Source organism: Lemur catta, chromosome 1, assembly GCF_020740605.2.
Source record: "Lemur catta isolate mLemCat1 chromosome 1, mLemCat1.pri, whole genome shotgun sequence".
Taxonomy (NCBI): Eukaryota; Metazoa; Chordata; class Mammalia; order Primates; family Lemuridae; genus Lemur; species Lemur catta.
Window position 1 is genome coordinate 237,954,366 of NC_059128.1, and position 16,728 is coordinate 237,971,093.

Genomic DNA, 16,728 nt, shown 5'->3' on the forward strand with positions numbered 1-16,728 from the left:
CTTGTTGTTCCCTTTTGTAATGAGAATGTCTATCCTGTCTATGCCTATCGCACCATTTTATTTTGTAAGCATATAACTTATTCAATTTCACAGGCTCATAAATGGAGAAAAATTTGCCTCTGGATAAAACATACCTTTGAGTCTTTAGATGATATTTTGATGAACTTTAGAGTTTTGAGTTGATGCTGGATTGAGTTAAGACTTTGGGGGCTATTGTGATAAAGTGAATATATTTTGTATGTAAGGAGGAAAGCAATTTGGGGGGCCAGGGGTGGAATGTTATACATTGAATGTTTGGGCTTCCTCAAAAATGTATGTTGAAACTTAATTCTCAATGCAGCAGTGTTATGAGATGGAACCTTTAGGGGGTAATTAAGTAATGAGGGCAGAGCCCTAAAGTATGAAATTTCTGGTTTTATTAATATAAAGGTGGTGGAAACAATGCTCATCCCTTTTACCCTCCATCCCTTCCACCATCTGAAGATAATATATTCATCCCCTCCAGAGGATGCAGCTATAAGCCGCCATCTTGGAAGCAGAGAGCAGCTCTCACTAGATACTGAACCTGCCAGCACCTTGATCTTGGACTTTCCAGACAGTAGAACTGAGATAAATAAATTTCTATCATTTGCAAATTATCCAGTTTGTGATATTTGCTTATAACAGCATAAAGGGACTAAGGCACTAACCCATTGACCTAAAATAGTGAGATTATCCTGGATTATTTGGGTGTGCCCAATGTAATCACTAAACTCTTTCAAAGTAGAAGAAGGAGGCAAAAGAAGAGGTTAGAGTGATATGACCTAAGGAAAACCTTAACCACTATTGCTGGTTCTGATGATGGAGAATGAGGACCAGTTGCCAAAGAATGAAGGCAAACAGCATCTAGAAGCTGGAAAAGACAAGGAAATGTATTCTCCTCTAGAGTCTTCATAAACAAACACAACTCTGCCAATATCTTTATTTTTAATCCGGGAAGACCAGTGTTAGACTTATGATCTAAGAAATACAAGTTAATACATTTATGTTGTTTTAAGCCACTAAATTTGTGGTAATTTCTTATAGCAACAATAGACAACTAATGTACAAGTATATAAGAAAATACAATCTTAAAAGTTTTTATATTTACTAAACTATTTACCCATTCTGCTTTTATCACTTTTTAATACAGATCTTTATTTGTATCTGGAATCATTTTGCTTCAGTATAAAGAACTTGTTCAAGTATTAATTTTAGGGAAAGTCTACTGGAGATCAAGGCTCAATACTTTTATCTGCCTATAAATGCATTTAACCCTGTTTACTTTGTTGAAGGATATCTTTGCAGTATGGAATTTCAAGTATAATGTTTTCATTTTTTTTCTTTGTTAATTAGCACTTGAAAGATACTCCATACTTTTTTCTAATCTTCATTGTTAATAAAGCAAAGTTTCCATTATCCGTAGTGTTGTGTTCCCACATGTAATGAATTTACTCCCTCCCCCAACTGTTTTTAGATTCCTTCTTATGTTTGGTTTTTAGGAGTTTGTCAATGGTATACATAAAAAAATGTGATTTCATTTATATTTGTTCTACTTTGGATTCACTAAACTTCTTAGATGGGTGGATTGAGGTCTTTTATCAATTTTTAAAAGTTACGTACCATTATATCTTTAAGAATTTCCTCTTCTTTATTCTCTTTCTTCATTCTTTTTGTGACTAACATTATACACGCATTTGATTGTTATTTTCCCATAGATCTTAGCTGCTCCACTTTATTTTTTTCACACTTTAGTTTCCCTTTTAATGTTTTAGTGTAAATAATTTCTACTGAAACATCATCAGTTAACTGATAATTTTCTCCTACATGTCCAGTCTTCTAATCTATCAAATATATTCTTAATTTCTCATTTCATGTTTTTCATTTATAGCATTATTTAGGTCTTTTTCAAAGATTTATTCTTGCTGTTGAAAATTTCTGTTTATTTACAGATATCAAGCTCTCCCTGTCCCCCCACCCCCACCCCAGACATCATCATAGTTATTTTTTAAGTCCCTTTCTGGCTATTTGTACATCAAGTTCATCTCTAAATTTCTTCTTTTGACAGCTTTCTTTCCTTAGTCACATTTATTTCTTCTTCATGAGTCTATAGTATTTTATTATCTTATGAATATTATGTGGAATAGAATTGTAGAGACTGAAATAAATTATATTTACACCTAGAAAAGGGTAGAGTTTTCTGTCAGACTTCTAGTGTGGGGAGCAGAGTTATCTGTAATTAAGCTGGGTTTGGGCTTCGTTCTTCAGCTAGAAATATTCACTGCTGCAGTTATATAATTTCAGCACGGGGTAAGGATCTCCCTTCCACAGGACTTGGGATTTGAGTCTGGAAAGACTCCAAAGACCTCTGTGCTTTGTAGCCTAGCCATAACTTTCAAAACTGTGGGAATCCTCACTTTGCCTTATAGTCTGGCTGTCAGCCTTAGAGTCTGGTAAGGAATTCTCTCCTGCCATTGGAGGTTCGTCCCTCAGGAGATCTCTTCACTTCTGCTGCCCTTTTCCCAAACTTGGAGTGGGGAAGGCTGGAGTAAGGTGTTCAGTAAGGGCCTCAAATGCCTCAGAGGGATTTATCCTAATTCTCTTTCTCTGCTCATAGTCCCCTTCAAGTTCTGTACACCTATGACTCAAGGGTCTCTTTCTAACCAATCCTTCCCTTAGTACTCCATGAGAGCTTGGCAAGCTTCAGATAGTTAAACTCCAAGGTTTGCCCTGCTCTGAGTCCTCAGACATCTCTGCACATCTGTGCCCCAGTAGGGTGGCATCTCTCTCAGCTCTCTGTCTCTGCCCTCACGCTCCTGCAAGAAAACATGTGAATTGCCCATGGACAAGAGTTCGAAGGTGGTGTTTGTAGATGATATTTGTAGTAGAGGTTCTTTACAATTTTAAAACATCACACTTGGCCTTTAAAAATTCTAGTTTCCTCCTACCCTCATCTAGGGTGGTTTTCCCTTCCTCCCACTGCTCTACCATAAAAGTGATTCAAGTCTTTTCTCTTCTAACTTTTTGACTTTTAGCTCATTCAGGTTTCTTTTTCCTCAATTCCTTAATGGGTTTTAACAAAATAAAAAATTTCTGTGTCATTTGACTTGTTTTCACTTATATTGGGAATGACCTTCTTAGCAATGTTCTATATATTAAGCTAAGAGTAAAGTCTAATGTTTCTTTAAAAACTATGTTCACGGCCGGGCGCGGTGGCTCACGCCTGTAATCCTAGCTCTGGGAGGCCGAGGCGGGTGGATCGCTCGAGGTCAGGAGTTCGAGACCAGCCTGAGCAAGAGTGAGACCCCGTCTCTACTAAAAATAGAAAGAAATTATCTGGCCAACTAAAAATATATATACAAAAAAAAAAAAAATTAGCCGGGCATGGTGGCTCATGCCTGTAGTCCCAGCTACTCGGGAGGCTGAGGCAGTAGGATCGCTTAAGCCCAGGAGTCTGAGGTTGCTGTGAGCTAGGCTGATGCCACGGCACTCACTCTAGCCCGGGCAACAAAGTGAGACTCTGTCTCAAAAAAAAAAAAAAAAAAAAAAAACTATGTTCACTTTACCTTTATTTTTTCTGCACTGCATTAATTTATTGGGTTTTGAAGTTAATCTTACAATGAAGTGACTGCATATTCTATTGTCCTAGCTATTAGTTTTTATATTTTTAAACACTGTTTAAAAACTTCCTGCATGATGTATGCCTATAAATAGATACATACTTAATATTTATACTTAATCTTTTAATCAGTAATGAACATATTAAGCTCCCTGGATAACTTAGTTATAACAAATGCTATTGGCAAAAAGAAATGAAGGAACTAAGTGATTAAATTTAGGAGACTAAAATTCTCTTACGCTGAATTTTTATCTAAATTTCTCCTGTTTTGTTAATTTCAGAAGAAAGTTAGCAATACTTACTTTATTCATTTATTGATTTTTAATGATCCTCTCACCTGGTCTTCACCTATACATTATTATAACATAGTTCTCAATTAGATAATAACATGTACATTTTCTTTTCCAGAGCATTTATTATCTTTTTCAGAGTTCAACTTACTATTTCATCTGACACAGATCAACTCTTGTAGCTTACAATCATCCATCTGATGTTCTTTAAAACATATGTGCTATTTTTATCCCTTCAGAGATTTGATACTTCCCTTGCTTTCTGGTAAGAGACCTAAACAATTAATTCTTGCCCTATTTTGCAACATATTTTTAAAATTTACTTGAGTTCATCTATTTTTGTCCTGAAACTTTTTTTCATATTCTTTCATCTCACTAGCTGTCAGTAGCAGCATTTTTAAAACTTAAATTTTTTTCAATTTAAAAATTAAAAAAAATTATTATTATGAGTACATAATAGTTGTATATCTTTATTTAGTACATATGATGTTTTGAAAGAGGCATAAATGTGAATTAATCAAATCAGGGCAATTGGGAGATCCATCACTTCAGGCATCTGCATTTTTGCAGTTGATGAGGCTACTACTTTATAAGAGGAGTTCCAAAGCATAACTACTTTTATTTCATGGTTATACAAGACAGAAGAGAGCAATGTCCCTGGCCTCTTTTTGGTGGCTTAGAAATAAAAATTATTCATTTACTTACTTAATTTAAAACCTTATGGTATTAAGTCACAAATCAAATTATAATTCATAGTTCATCTTTATTCTAATATATATAACTTTTCTGTGAAGTGAATGCCTACAGATTGTTGTCAAAAAAATATTCGCCTTTGAATATGACACCATTCTTAAGAAAAGAATGAGAATAGAAGAAAGGAAAGGAAAGGTGATCTCTCTCTCTCTCTTTCTATCTTTTGTTCTCAGACCTAAGAAGAATGTAAAAATTCTTTTAGGATATTGACTATTACTCTTATTTCAAATATCATAAGTCTCAAAGGTTCTATCTAACTTTAAAATTAGATATTTTGTGATAGTATTCTAATTATACTCAACTTTCTTTTCAGATTCTTGGGAGCTGTCTTGTTATGAAGAGGTAAATTTAACCATCAAACTTCTTGAAATCCTAATTCTTGGATCCTACATTAATGGATTATGCATGGAAGGGGTGGAAATGGCCTAACTTATTGAACAAATAGCCCTGAAATCTTTCCACATATAAACTGCATCTGCACTTTTTGCATTATATTCTGAATATTTCAAATCTCCAAGCTTGTAAACCTTGAGATTTTTGTACCAAAGCGATCAATAAAGTTGCATATTGTAAAGGGAGTAAAAAGGCATAGGTGAGATTTCAGCAGAGACCGTTGATCCCATTCTTCTCATGACATTACTTCAGTGAGAAAGAAGAGGGCTGGCAATTGCATATTCAATGATTTAAAAATGCAGAACTTAGGCAGGAAAATAAAGCAAATGCTGCCTGAAAAGTCTATGAAATACTCATAGCAAGAGAACATTATGATGTCTCTGTTGATTTAGTTGTACCCTGAAGCAAGAAGGGATTATTAATATTACTATTTTCAGTTTCTTTAGGCATCTGAATACAGAATATGGTTGAATAAAAAAGAAAATCCCAGCCTTGGTGCATGTGGTTAATTTCTGCAGTAGTGGTGCTAACTTGCTCTTTTCTTTATGCACATTTTATTCCAAATAAAAGTCTTATACTTGGTGACTGAACACAAGTGAATGATAGTATTCAAATTGTTTAAAAATGCCATATGTGGCTGTATAATATTTTAAAATATGAAATTCCATGCTTTGACTCTGCTTATGTTTTGACATTTTTCTTCCTCAGGGAAGGTATATAGTAAAGCTTCAGGGAAGACATGAAACAAGGCCAAAAGTACTGGTCAGAAGTTTGAAATTCTTGCTATCTCCTTACCTGTACACACAATACACACCAGAAATTCTATGCCTGATTGAGAAGATAGAAATGAAATAGGAAGTGTAAAGAAAATAAGTTTAGTATGAAAAAACAAGCACACAAGGAAAAAATAATTCTCTCTGTTAAACCAAAAAAGAGATTTATTGTGACTATGCAGAATGAATAGAGACCTATAACTCTTGGAGCAATATGGATAATGTTCTTTAAGAACAGGGCAAAAGAAATAGCTGCATTGCTCTAGGGAAAGTGGATCATTAATCAGTTTGTATGTATTAATATGATACTAAAGCCACTAAAGTCCTGAATATTCCTGATTGCAGGGACAATGGATGACTTGTAGTAACCTTTGTTAATAGCTAGATAATCTCAGTATTCAGAGGGCCCTCACTCTCACTTCTTGTCTATGACAAGCTCCTTTCTCTGTGCCTTAGTTCTGTTTAGAACTCTAAATCTCTAAGACTAAAGAAAAGCGGGAGTGCGGAGGTGGTGGCTCACACCTGTAATCCTAGCACTCTGTGAGGCGGAGGCGGAAGGATCGCTTGAAGTCAGGAGTTTGAGACCGGCCTGAGACCATCTCTACTAAAGATAGATAAAGCTTGCCATGCTGGTATGTGTGTATAATTCCAGCTACTTGGGAGGCTGAGGCAGAAGGATTGCTTGAGCCCAGGAGTCTGAGGCTGCTTTGAGCTAAGCTGATGCCACGGTGGTCTAACCCAGGCAACAGAGCAACATTCTGTCTCAAAAAAAAAAAAAAAAAAAAAAAGAAAGAAAGAAAAGAAAAGAAAAGTGGGAAGGGTAGGGAGGGAGAGAACAAGGAAGAATAAAATTTCAGTCCTATGGATTGAGTGGTCAAATCTTAAATTGGACTACTCAAAAGAAATAACTACTTCTCATATACCAGGTTTGGTAGAATGTGATTCAAAAATGCCATGCATACTCAGTATGTTAGTGAGTGGCTAGAAAAATTAATTTCCAATTTTAAATGCTATTGCTATTTGAATAAAGTACCATGTTACTGTTTTTTTAGCAAATATGCATTGATTATTTTCAGATGCCATACTGGGCTTCAGTATAGTATCAACTTTGCTTTGAATAATCCAACCTTTTAAGATGAAAAGAACTAAAAATAGCTTCAAATTGAGTCAAGCTGCAGAGTGTCCTGTTGCTATGGGAAACTATACCTACATGAGGTTCACATGATTGATACACCAAATCAATCTATTAATTGTTTGATCAGTCTAGGAAATATCCATATATGGTGCTTTAAATTTTGATTAGCTTTTTCTGCCTATACATATTATGAGTTTGAGAAGGTAAAAATGATTGGGGGTGGGGAGTGGAGAAGAGATCAAAATTTAAAGAAGTCAAGGAGAACAATGCTAAAAGGCTGAAGCATTTTTTAATTTTATTATGGACCTTCCCATAATTAGAGTGTTCTAAAGCTCCTTTTGTATAAATTAGATTTTCCTATCATGTATAATCTCATGGTTTGATGTCTAGCCCTTTCCTCATAAAACTGGCAATCCCATAATTATCTCATTATGCTTTGCAGAATTGGCATTATTTTTTAAAATTTTTAAAAATTTGTGAATTAACAATTACATATATACATGTGTGTATAAAACTTTAAATATATTGATGAATGACTCTTATTTCCATAGGTACAAATTGACCAAAAATATTATCTTCATGCATCATTGTTTAAGAATACACTTTTATATTTTAATAATGATACAGTATTAAGTGAGTTACCTTAGACTTTGAAATATGAGGCATTAAATCTGAGACTTTTTCTCTGTATGATAAAATTAGTTAATATAGGTAAAATACTTAGAAAGTAATCTTAAGGCCTACTAAGAGTTATGTAAATGTGTGCTATATTTATTTTTGTTATTATTTTTCAACTTTTTATGTTGAAACAATTTTAGACTCATACAATGTTGTACAAATTGTTTAGAGAGTCCCCATATACCCTTTACCTAATTTCTCCTAGAGTTAACATCTTATGTAACGTACACTTACTGAAACTGAGAATGATATAATTACTATTAGAAAGATAATGGCATTTAGTTGTCAAGCACAAGCCATCTCATCCCAGTTCATTGGCTGTATGATTTTATAAATATCTATCATCTATTCAATGTCAAAGCTCCTTATCTTTAAATTAGAAACTAGAGTGGCAATTCATTGTTTTCTTGGGCCCTCAATAGATAATTACTGTAATGCAATTAACTGCTTAGATAGACATCATAATGTATGACCTTACTTTCTAAATGTTAGACAAAGAAAGTAGGACCCAGAAAAGCCTGAGCACAATCCAATTGCTCTTATTTGACTATTTACCTAAAGTACATATTAGGCTATTTTAGAGAACTGTAAACTGACCATACTTCCTAACATATTAATTGAGCATCTATTATGGTAATTGAATTAGACTGATGATACAAATATATAAGATTTACTCTTCCCTCTTAATGAAATAAGAGCATAGTGGATCATCATATTATTTCTCAAGATTGATTTGTATGCAGAGTCACGTGAATTTGAATAACAGGGAGAGAAGAAAGTGCTCTCATCTGCATTTTGCAGATGCAGAAACAGTCTGAAAAAAGGTTAAATGCTTTTTCAATGTTCATATTATTGAATATATTGAATATAGATTCTTGCCTCTCCAATAAGCCTCTCACCTGAAAATTTGTTAACCTCCACAACTGAGAAAGTTACTTTGTATAAATGTGATAGCTTAAGGGCTATATTTTATTTCCACAACACTTTCAGAGGAACACTAGTGAGAATCGTGATGCAAGGCTCGCTTAATGTGAACTAACATAAATCAGATTACAATAATTGAAGAGTACAATGAAATTTATTAAAACAACACTATATATAAGATTATAGAAACAATTTCATTAAAAGTTAATAACAAAGTTTGTTGCAAAAGAAAAGATGGCTGGTGAGCAAGCAGAATGAGATCATATTAAGTCTGAATATATCAAATCCATACTCAGATCTGAGAGCATTTTGAATTACATTTTATCTATTTATATGTCGATCATCTACCTTCTATCTATTACCTATTTATCATTTAATTGGGATGGTTGATGTGAATGAGAAGCAAATAAGGGGGAAATTCATGTATCATATCCTTGTAGATGTTCTTTCTCATCATTTAAATAATCCTTTTGAGGGTAATGCATTTATACCTTGGCTGGAATATGAATTGTAAAAGTATATAAAAGTATATGGTGTGAATTGAAGCTGATAGTTTTAAGGATATACATGAGTATAATCAAGGTGGAGTAAAAAATATAGTTGAATTGTTATAATAGCAGGCTATGATCTTTAAGAATACATAACATTAATATAAAAGGAAGGCTTACTTCTGCAGTGTCAGAGCGAAACAGCAGAACGTCTTTCTTCAAATCACAGGATTGAAGAAAGACTTGGCTCTTGGCTGTGATCAATTGCTGATATAATAAATCATCTTAAAATTTTTAAGAAAGAGAAAAGTGTAATTTTATTTTGTAACTAATGTCAGAAGAAAAGGAAGTGAAATCAATATCAGAATATTAGGAATTTATGGCATAAAACACTGATAATATATTAACATTGATATGAAAAGCAAATAGCACATTCATCAACTGCTTCCAGAAAGTAAATAAAAGGCGAAATTCTCTCTGGAAGATAGATACACATGAGGATCTTACAACTAAAACAAAACACAAAAAAATGCAACGAACTACCAAAATTTGAACTAGATAATAGTGTTTTTTTAATAGATATTTTCTCAATTAGTGTAAGCCCAGTAGTTATTTTCTGAAGGTGCCTTAGTAACTTTCATCCTTGTCTCCCACTCCTTAAACATTCAAAAGGATTGGTCAAACACAAAGGCAATAGCTGATAAATTGAATAAAATGACACACACTCATCTGAAGGAGAATTTTCTAACTGCTGCAGGTAATCTCAGAAACTTTGTTAAGAAAAAGAGCAGAAAAGTCAACATTATAGAATTTTCATTTGCGGGGTTGTTTGTCTCATTTCAATTAATTTTCTCGAAGTAAAATCAACTTAGCAGGCTTTCTTTATCAGGCTTCTTGCTCTATGATGCTGCATCACAAAGCAGACAGGTTAGCTAGATGATTTTATTAGGATGTAATTAACACTTGGAACCCCAAAAAAGCATCTAACTCATCTTTTTATTTACATCAAGTGAAAAAGCACCTCCTAAGGCTTCCACAGCAAGGTTCTGACAGCAGAGGAGTGTTGACAGGCCGTGTCCTTTGGTGACAAGAAATTATAGTATAACAACATTTTTAAAATCCCTATGTTTGAATGGAACTAAATTTCATTGTACAAAAATCCATAACCCATCCCTTTCAAAAATGGAGCTAAAAAAAAAGCTAAGCTATGGACCTTTATCTCAAAGTTTTAGGGGTAAAAATAAGAGCACAAGGCTTCTTTATAAATTCTCTGTGAAATATTGCTCTAAGTAGATTTGTGTGATGAAGAACCACGTTTTAGATCTAAATGGCAGGGTGTTTTTATAACTATTCTAATTTTGTTTTAGGTTTGAGGTTTGAATTCATCATCTGAATAGTCCAGAATTTGATATAACTTAGAGATTCAAAATTAAGTTGATGGGAATAAACAGATTCATAAACAGGATGTTGGTAGAAACATGGAGAGTAAAGGCCACTCTGATGAGGTCTTAGACAAAATGAGAAATATCTTATTGAAAACTGGAGGGGCTCAGGGTACAGCCTTGAGGCACACTACCCATTTCCAGCTGAAGTCTCTGCTCACTATATTTCAGTGCGGCTCTCCTTGGCCACCTCACCTCTGGTTCAAGAGTGCCCAGGTGTGGCTCAGGCCGCTGATGCAGAGGCACAAGCTGTAAGCCTCAGTGGCATTCACACAGTGCTGACTCTCCAGGTGTGTAGAGTGCAAGAGTTGAGGAGGAATCACTTCTTTCACATAGATTTTAAAAGATTTCTCTCCTGAGAGCCTTGGGACCCTGGCAGAGACCTGTTGCAAAAGTAGGGCTACCTCACATAGTCCCTGCTAGGGAAATGCCCAGCAGAGCCATGAGGTTGGGGCCACTGCAGAAAGCCCCACTAGGGCAAAGCTTAGTGGAGCTATGGTGTCAAGGCAGCCACTAAGACCCCAGATCTGTAAAGCCACCAATGTATAAGGTGAGCTGCAGGTGCCCAATGCCAGCTACTGAGAGATGTGACATGAGCTGTGCCCAGCACATCCCTGGGAGCAGGTCTTCTAGGAGCCCCTTATAGGGCCGTGCCTCAGTGTGTCTGGAAAGTGGGACACAGAGTCGAAGATTATTTTCAAGCCTTAAGATTTAAAGTCGTTTGGCTTGTTAAATTTTGGGCTTACTTGAGACCTGTTACCCCTTTCTTCTTACTTGTTTCTTCCTTTTGGAATGGGAATGTCAAATAGTTTTTAAAAACGTATGTAATTAGATCTTAGTTAGACAACTAGTAATTGAAGTGCCCATAGTTTTATGTCTGATGGAGACTTCACATATACACACACACACAAACACACATACACACACACAGTACAATAGTCCCCCTTTATTTGTGGTTTCACTTTCTGTGGTTTCAGTTACTTGAAGTCGATCATGGTCTGAAAATATTAAATGGAAAATTCCAGAAATAAACAATTCATAAGTTTTAAATTACACGCCATTATGAGTAGCGTGATGGAATTTGGCGCCATCCTGCTTTGTCCTGCCAGGGAGGTGAATCATCCTTTTGTCCAGTGTACCCAGGCTGCCTGTGCTACCCACCCATGAGTCACTCAGTGGCCAGCTTGGTTGTCAGATCAACCAACTGGTGTGGTACCACAGTGCTTGTGTTCAAGTGGCCCTTATTTTATTTAATTGTTCTATTTTCTTATTAGTTATTATTGTTAATTACTTACTGTGTCTAATTTATAAATTAAACCTTTTCACAGGTTTGTATGTATAGAAAAAAACATAGCATGTAAAGGGTTAAGTATTATTTGCAGTTTCAGGTATCAACTGGGAGTTTTAGAGTGTGTCCCACACAGATGAGGAGGGAACAACTGTTCGTTCTGAAACACAAATTGGTGAGTGTGAGTAAAGTAACCGGCATCCAATGATTATCACGCAGCAGGTTATTTGTCCACTATCCTCCTCCACCTCCTCCTTTAGTACTTGGCAGCTCCTCCTTCACCTTACTCTCCAAATACATAAATAACACATTTTGAGGTGTTAACTGATAAAAGCTGCTGACAGTGATGTCCAACAAGGGTCAATACGGTCGTAAATCCACAGATATGTGGAATACATTTTTTTCTTTCTTTGTAACAATGATGAACCAAAAAGCGTAGATACTTTCTGGTGAACATGAAGCAGTGCATATGGAAACATCATTTATTCCTTCACTTATCTGGTCAACGATATCAATCTTGGCTAAGGATAAGGGTAGTCTGTAGAGAAAATGCAAAGAGCAAGAAAGGACTGATCAATATCCAATAAAGTTAGTAATGGAAAGCCATTCACTCTTTTGATGATAAACTCATCATTTTCTAAATGTATGACAGGGTTTTATTGGGATCAATATGATTAGGTTCAGCTTCAATTTCAGTTACTAATTGTAATGGTTTAAATCCTTGTGTACCTTCTAAAATTCATGCTAACACTTCTTGCCCAATACAACAGTATTAAGAGGTGAGACTTTTAGTAGATGACTAGATGGAGCCCTCATGGGTGAGATTAAAGCCCTTATTAAAGGGCTCGAGTGGGTGAGTTTGGTCCTTTTTGCCAGTCTGCTCCTTCCACAGGTCAGGACACAGTGTTTGTCCCCTCTGGAGGATACAGCAACAAGACGCTATCTTGGAAGCAGAGAGCAGCCCTCACCAGACATCCAATATGCCGGTGTCTTGATCTTACAACTTCCCAGCCTCCAGAGCTGTAAGAAATAGGTTTTTGTTGTTTATAAGTTACCCATTCTCAGGTATTTTTGTTGTAGTAGCATGAACGAACAAAGACACTAACTTACATAAATTTGTTAGAGTGACATCCCACAGCTGTCAGTCACAGTCATGGCTATAAGCAATTGGTTAAGCCCTGGAATCCTGCCAGCTCATACAGTGTCATTATGTTCTTTGTGAAACAAAGTAGGTGATAAATCTAAGCTATTACTTTATGTGTGCCTGATAAATACATAACACATCCTTTCATAAATTCCATGTGGGTCTCACCCCCAGGGTAGCCATCTTCTGTATGGAATTTCTTGGGCTTAAGAGAGTTACATTATGGACATACTTGCCTGCTAAGGGGAAACTCCTAAAGATCAAATAATCTTCAGCATTCAAAAAAAAATTCTAATGATAATGAAGATATGATAGGCAGTTGGCAAGGCATTTTGTTTAGTGTTGGCTGGTGTGTACTTGCGTGGTAGGAGTACTTTCTGGAACTGCTCAAACTTCCCCTTTTTAAGAGTAGCCCTAACTGACCCAGCAAGGAAAACAAAAGACTGTTCTGTCACTAGTTTTCCCAGAACAAGATGAAATCTGCACTGGGTTAGATGGAGCCCAAGAGAATAATCCAAGGGCAGATCTCAGCAAAGTCCTGACAGGATGAACTCCATCAGCTTCAGATGATGCCTTTGATAGTCTGATGAATGCTATAAAGGTGTGTACTTTTGCTTATTTTCTAGACACACAGCATTATTTATAAACTGATGAATATCTATATGTAGAATTTGTTTAAAATTGCATGTTATCAACGAAATTGCTTTCTTTTCTTTTAGCAAAGGTTCTCAATGCTGGCTGCACATGAGAATCACTGGAAGAATTGTTTAAAATATACAGGGATCCAGAAGCCATCTCTGGGACGTGTTGCTCAGTACGATTGGGGTAAGGTCTGTAAAACCTGGGACCCTGTAGTGCAAGAAGTTCAAGGAGTATAAGTCCCAGGACTCTGTACTTTTAATGTTTCACAAGAATTTCAGATGCATATTTCTGGCTGGGAGTTGCTAAAATGCTATCAAATCACTTGGCTAATATCACTGATAGCTTCTTGGTGGTTGTATCAGTGGCAGAAGTCCTCAGCAGAATGATATTTTTATACATTGTAAGGCTACAGAGAAATATTTCCAATGCTGAAAATAAAAGTAACTTTTGGCTGTAAAAATGGCTCAATCCCATTTCTTTGAGGCAAGATAATAAATCTCTATGGATTTGTCCCTGAGGAAAAATTTTCATTTTCAGAGCACTTTGCCATTTTTATAATGGGGGAAAGAGCAATAAAACGCTTGTGGCAAAACAGCAATTCAGAACTGCACTTACTGACTTCTTTTGAACCAAAGTTGATGGTGTCAGTGAAAATTGTCCCTCTCCTCTGGACACCAAAGAAGGCATGAAGTTTTCACACTTTTTTTCTGTTAAGTTCAATAAAAATATTTCAGCTTTAGAAAGAGAAACATGCAAATTCTTAATATAGCCATGTACCCATCTGTCATTTTAACAGAATAATGACAAAGTTTTTATTCAGTTAGAAAATCCATGGCCTCTGATTATTCCTAAGGATGTTGAGTATGAATCCTTTATCATGTGGAATCCTAGCTAATATTAATTTGCTTCATTCTAAGAGATAAGTTCTACATAATTTTTAGATATGCTTGCACCTACACACAAGTCATTTAAACTCTAACTCCGCTTCTTTATTTGGAAAACTAGGATATTTGCTGATATTTTCAAATTGTGTGTAACACTGAGCATGTTTTAGTTCAGGGTTTAGCAAACTCCAACCTCCAAGCCAAAACCACTGAGTATCTATTTTTTGTATAAAATTTTATTGAAACATACCTATGCTCATTCATTAACACATTATCTACAGCTTCTTTTGCATTACAACAGCAGAGTGTAGTAGTTATGACAGAGATCATATGACCCACAAAGCCTACACTATTTACTATATAGTCCTTAACAAAGCAAGTTTGCCAACTCTTATTTTAAATAATTGGTAACACACTATCCAGTTGAAAATTGCTTTAACTATAATGGATTAATTAGTTCACATATCTGGAGAGAGATGGTTTCCTTAAATGATGGTTAGTTATTAAGAAAGCTGGACTTTGTGCTCTGCACACACTGGCCTGAACTTATATTCATTTTCCAGAGCCCTCTCTGAGAGATTTCAAATCATATGCCTTCTAATGCTGCCCATAAACCAGAAAGCCTCCTTGGAGTCATTTAAGCTTCAAACTGTGAGCCTGCCTCAGCCAAAGGATTTTCCCTTAGTAATGAAAAGGTAAGCAAATAAGTCATATTTATGTTTTTTATTTCTCATGAAACAAATGGTTTGAATGTTTACAGATTCTAATTTTTCTAAAAGTTTTTAGAAAACACAGCAATGATTTTATTCAAGAATGAATTTTTGCATATCAGTCAAGGACATTTTCCTGCTTTCTTTTTGGGTTAAGATAAATTTTTACTATACTATTTACACTGCATTCATGTAGGGAAGAGTGTTTTCTTAAAAAATGAATTTAAGGTTATGAAAATTTCGCCTTTACATTTGACATAATTTTCTGTGTTCATTTTCATGTGTGATATAATTGTGGTACAATTAGGGTTTTGCCCAAAGCTGCTGTAAATAGAAAGTACTTTGGAACCAAATGTAATTACTTATCTATAGCTAATACCTGGTCCAATTAGATCATTCCAAACATTTTGTCTTAGGATCAGGAAACATTCACAAATACATGAACATTTTTAGCAGAAATGTAAGGTAAATTATATTCTCAAATATAATATTTGGTGTCTACATGCATTTTTAAATTAAATGGGAATATCATATAATTGGACTTGTTAAGAGAGAATCAAGACATAAAACTGTCCACATACAGCCAACTGATCTTTGACAAAGCAGACAACAATATACACTGGGGAAAATAAGCCCTATTCAATAAATGGTGCTGGGAAAATTGGATAACCACATGAAGAAAAATGAAACTGGATCCATATCTCTCACCACGCACAAAAATTAATTCAAGATGGATAGAAGACTTAAATGTAAGGCATGAAACCATAAGGATTCTAGAAGAAAATGTAGGAAAAACTCTTCTAGATATTGGCTGAGGCAAAGAATTTATGAATAGGACCCCAATGGCAATTACAGCAACAACAAAAATAAATCAATGGGGCTTGATTAAATTAAAAACCTTCTGCATAGCCAAGGAAATAATCAACAGAGCTAATAGACAACCTATAGAATGGGAGAAAATATCCCTTAGGTATACATCCAATAAAGGGCTAATAACCAGAATCTACAAAGAAGTCAAACAAATCAGCAAAAACAAACAAACAAACAAAAAGAACACACGCACATATTAAAAAGTGGTCAAAACACATGAATAGAAGCTTTTCAAAAGAAGATAGACAAATGGCCAATGAAACTATGAAAGAAATGCTCAATGTCACTAATAGTCAGGGAAATGGAAATTAAAACCACAATGAGATATCACCTTACCCCAATTAGAATGGTTTTTATTAAAAAGTTCCAAAACAATAGATGCTAGTGGGGATACAGAGAGAAACAAACACTTATACTCTGTTGATGGGACTGCAAATTAGTACAACCTCTATGGAAAACAATATGGAGATTCCTCAAAGAATCAAGAGGAGACCTACCATTTGATGCAGCAATCCTACTACTAGGTATTTATCCAAAGGAAAAGAAGTCATTTTATCAAATAGACACCTGCACTCAAATGTTTATAGCAGCACAATTCACAATTGCAAACATGTGGAATCAACCCAAGTGCCCATCAATTTATGAGTGGATTAACAAAATGTGATATATGTGTACTG